Source organism: Hibiscus syriacus, unplaced genomic scaffold (assembly GCF_006381635.1).
Source record: "Hibiscus syriacus cultivar Baekdansim isolate YM2019G1 unplaced genomic scaffold, ASM638163v2 tig00110347_pilon, whole genome shotgun sequence".
NCBI classification, from domain to species: Eukaryota; Viridiplantae; Streptophyta; class Magnoliopsida; order Malvales; family Malvaceae; genus Hibiscus; species Hibiscus syriacus.
In genome coordinates, this window is record NW_024062698.1 from 802996 (window position 1) to 808357 (window position 5362).

The 5362-nt window shown below is 30.9% G+C and overlaps 1 pseudogene; it reads left to right on the forward strand.

Moving 5' to 3' along the window:
- The first annotated feature begins 1141 nt into the window (after window positions 1-1141).
- Window positions 1142-2741, forward strand: LOC120120781 (annotated as a pseudogene).
- Window positions 2742-5362: the final 2621 nt, after the last annotated feature.

Consider the following 5362-nt stretch of genomic DNA (forward strand, 5'->3'; position numbering starts at 1 on the left):
TGTTGGAATGTTTTTAAAATGATATTTGAGTAAAGAATCACATATAAACATATATGCCATTTTTAGCGTGAATATAAGCAAATGAATGGTTTTGGCATTCTAGACCTACAGTTGTGGCTTAGAGCTAAGCCATAGTATGGACAATTATTATGTCTCTTGGTGAAACATTTACATCATTACATGTATAAAATAAAAGAGATGATGTGTTTATTATTGAAAACAAATTTCTCGAGTGTCATTGATTGCATAGACAGCAATTGGCCTCTTCCCTAAAAACCAGGTTAACTTGTCTGTAAATTTTAAGGTCAAAAAACAAAAACAAGTGATGACCCCAACCCCATTTCAATAATTAACACAAAAAAACTACTGCGTTTTAAGCTTTAAAAAAAGTTGGAGTGTATTGTTTCAATCATCACCATCCACTCATGATTCGATTGTTGTTAAAAGCATCGGTTCCCAGCCATATATATAACATGGCCCCCACAGATTGGGGATCAAGGTCGTTGGTCGAGAGGAATGGAGAGTGAGGTGTTCAGGTGGAGTAATGGCCCAATGGTCGGTATTCAGAAGACAAATAATGATATCATATCTTATCGCATTTATTTATTTTTATTTCTCCACATATTTGCACATTTCTATGTTATTTGATTTTATATTTAAATTTAAAAAATCAACTCAAACAAATTTATTTTTAGACCGATTATTTCATGAATTATTTTATTATACCAGACGTCAATCAATCTTTTTTTTTTGGCTAATAATTTTAATGTTTTAAAAATTGAACGTAAGATTTAATGTATCTTAAAATAATTTATTCAGAAATAAAGGATGATAGAGAATGTAGAAGGGAGACAAGCTGAGCGGAAGTAGGCATTATTATTTATTTGATCAGAAAGCAGTAGGCATTATTGTGGCCTCATGACAGCAACTCATTATTCAACCGACTACTCTCTTTCTATATAATCTTCATTTCCTCTTCCAACATATCCATCACTTTTCAACTCATCGTTCAAACTTACCATTCTCTTTCTTCTTCTTTCTATGTAAGCTTCTATACCTCTCCTTACCCATCACTTTTCAACTCCCCCAACTTCCAAATATTTCCATCTCTAAACTTACTACGCAAGTAAAGAGTGTTTGGCAAAAGAGAAAAATAAAGATGCTGGGAAAGGAAGATCTGGGTTTGAGTCTTAGCTTGAGTTTCCCTCAGATTAACCACTCTTTACAACTAAATCTTAATGCTAAATCTTGCTTTTCAACTTCTGGATTAACCCATAGCAAACCCTCATGGAACGATTCTTCTTCTCCTTCAGGTTTGTTTCCTGTGTCTCTTGATCTCTTCCACGAAAATTAGTTTTTTTTTCTCAATATTCATATAAAATCTAAATCCTTTTCTATATGAAATGTTTTTATTTCATGCAGATCATAACTCGGAGGCTTTTAGGCCGAGAATGGATCACTTTTTAGAGGAATCGACATGAACATATTGCCATTGACAGTCGTTTGTGAAGAAGCTGGAGTTTCATCTCCCAATAGCACGATATCAAGCGTGAGCGGAAAAAGGAGAGAGAGAGAAAGTAACGGCGATGATCTCGAGATTGAGAAAGCCTATTGTCGTGGCATCAGCGACGACGAAGACGGACACTTCGAGAAAAAAACTCAGACTTTCTAAAGACCAGTCTGCTATTCTCGAGGAAAGCTTTAAAGAACACAGCACTCTCAATCCAGTAAGTAGCAATTATAAGGGAAAATTTCATATCAAATTTACTGTTTAGTTGCTAAGAATATAACTATTTTCTCAGTGGCGTAACATGAATCATTTGGACTTTGTTTTGGTAATAATACTGAAGAACCGATGGCTTTTACTATATTTGCAGAGGCAAAAGTTAGCATTGGCTAAACAAACTGGGGTTACGACCCAGACAAGTTGAAGTGTGGTTTCAAAACAGAAGGGCAAGGTAAGAATTTTCTATCACTTTTTGGGCGCTTAAGTAATTTTCCCTTTTCTGAATATAACGATAAACTACGTGTTTGCCATCTAACTATTTTTATAGTTAGTATTCGTCGTCCAACTAATTTTTTTCAAAAAAATCATAATTAATATTAGGTTTTAATTTTTTTTTGATAATCTACCATAATGATCATAAATTAATATTGTATTATCATTTGATATTTTATTAACAGTTATTTTTCAACAATAAATGATTAAAATGAAATTAAAACGTATAGTTAAGTATAATTTGAAAAAATAAATTGTTAACCAAAATAAAATTATAGGAATAGTTACACTGATTGTAGTAGATATAGATCTAAAATGAAAAGGAAGAGACGGTTATGTCCTTTTTGTTTGACGTGAATTTACTAAAACATAGGACTTGGGAATTGTTTTTTATGCAGGACCAAGCTGAAGCAAACGGAGGTTGATTGTGAGTTCCTCATGAGATGCTGCGAGAATCTGACGGATGAGAATCGGCGGTTGCAGAAGGAAGTTCAGGAAACTGAGAGCACTGAAACTGTCCTCCACGCAGTTCTTCATGCAAATGGCCCCACCGACCACCCTCACCATGTGCACATCATGTGAGAGGGTGGCGGCCCCACGCAACCCACCATCCACCACCGTCGATCTACGATCCCATCATCTCGCCAAAAACCACCACAGGCCCATACCCTTAGCCGTTGGGCTCCAGCCGCCACGATCGTGGGCTCATAGACCGTCCGATGCTCTTCGTCCTCGATCATAATTATGTATGTGAAAGGGCATTTTGTCCAAGAAAATATCATGTGTATTGTTGTGGGTCTTTCGTGTTTTGTTCGTACCAAGCTTTGACACATTTAGTTAGTTTAATTTTTTTGGGTGTTAATTAGTGATGCTAATTACATCTTCCTCCTTCAATTCCAGTGGTGGGGGGAAGATACAACTTTGTGTGTAAAGTAAAACTGCAAATGTCTAAATACTAAATTTGACAAAGCTTTGAGATTAAAAGTTTAAAGCAAATTCACGTTCCAAATTCCATTTTCAACTTACAAGGATTCTCTTTTCTTGGTTTATTTTCCTTGCATAATTTATAATTTTGGGACAGTTACATTGTATTTAAATTTAAAAATTAAATAAATTAATTTTAAATATTTTATTAAATTAAAATATTACAGTGTTTGAAAAGCTATTCATAAAAGAATAAAAATTTAATTAAGTGAGATGGTTTAGTTTGATAAAGGACAACTGGTTTTTCCATCATTTATTAGAAGTTATGGTTAAAACAAAATTTAGCCCTCTTTGATCATAGTTTCGTGGAAAGCGAGCCTTTACTTAATGAATGTTTGCGTACAAGTAGGGCTGTAAAAAGTTGACCCAACTGTAAAATTGATTGAAATCGACGAGTTAAAATTGTTTTAACCTACGCTGTAGAGATCCGAAACCGATTCGAGTCAGAACTGGTATTTACCTGAATTCGAGTTGGACTTAGAAATTATAGATATGAACCCGACCTGCACCCGACCTGAGAACGACCTAAACCCCAATTGAACCGAAAAAATGATACCCAAACCCGACCTACATCCGACTGATATTAACCCGAACTAGAGATTGACCTAGAAAATAAACTGATATTACCCGACCTGTTTTAAACCTGACCTGTTTTTAACCTGACCTGTAAATGATCCAACTTGTTATTGACCTGATCTGATATTTACCTGACTTGACATTTACCTAACTTATATATTACCATGGACGAAATTATAAGATTTTAATAAAATTATAAGTTTTTGAGTTTATGATATAACTAAAAATTAATATGATTAATTTTTAAATGTTATAATAAATATTTATTATGATAATTAAATTACCTATTATATAAAATTATTTAATAAAATTATTTAAATGTAAATTATATAAAACATGATTAATAAAAATATTGGCATTGAACAATGATTAAATGTAAATTAATATAGTTTAATTTATGTAAATTATATAGCTTAATTTATGTAAAGAAAAATAATATTATAATATAAGTATTTATTATGTAATTTATATTAGCGTTTTACATTATTAATACAAATAATTTTGGCAATGAAAGATATTAATTTGATAATAAATGAATATTGGTATTGAACGTGATTAATTCTCTAAAATATAAAGATAGACTATACATTTTAATTTGTAAAGAAAAATATCTAACAATTATAACATACATAAAACATAATATAAAAGATAAATTTAATTGATAATGATAATTTAAATAACATTTGATATAAAATTTGAATAACATTTGAATTAATTCAAGTTGAATACAATAAAATTAAGAGAGAGAAAAATAGTTTTTTAAGCTCTCATCTTATAACAAAAATGTTATAAGGCTAAAAGTCTAATTTTGCTACTAGAAATTTATTCATCGAGCTTTTGTATCGGAATAGCTGCCAACATTGCAATAACATGACAAAATAAAAGCCTTTAATTATTCAAGTTAGTTCATATCATTTTTAATAGTTTTATTTCATCAAGTATCTTTGCAAAAGAATCATCACCAATAACAACAATTTTGTCATTTGAAAAATATCCTGAGGTTGTTGATGCAATTTGAAAATTCCAACATTCAATTTTTTCACCACATAAATGTTATCACACATTTTATCTGAGTGGTGACACACACATGTCATTTCATATTATAGTATAAATATAATAAATAATGTGGGCATAGTATATATATAGTATAGCTTAGGTATTAAATACATTACATCATCTAGTTTCATTTTTTGCATAAGGTAGTGTGCATATTATAGTTGCATATATTATGTATTATAGTGTATTAAATAATAATTGCATGTTATTAATTCATGTGGTATTGCATGTTATTAATTCATGTTGCATTGCATGTTATTAATTGATGTTACATTAGGTGTTAAATAATTAGTATGTCACATTGCATATTATATGGTTCATAATAGTAGTACATGTCATATTAATTTCATTTGCATAATTAGTATTTTAGTTGCATGTTAGGTTAATTCACATTAATAGCCCATTTATTTTGTTGTTATGAATAAGTAATAATAAAACCCAATATAAGTCCATTTGCATTAATGCTAGTTCATTTACATTAGTTACATAGGTACAATACATAAGCCCACTCTTTTATTACAAATATATGCATTATTAACAAAAAAAACAAAAAAAAAAGACCCTAATCTAATGTGTGCCACGATTTTGTGATGTAGGAGGGAAATTTTGGCTTTGATTTTTAAATTCAAACAATGCATTAAATGACTCAACTTTCAAGGGAGCTTACATCACTTATCCATGTCTAAAAGCACAAGCAAATCCCAACCCTTGATAAGCCTTGATCCAAAGGCCATGAAAGCTTTAATA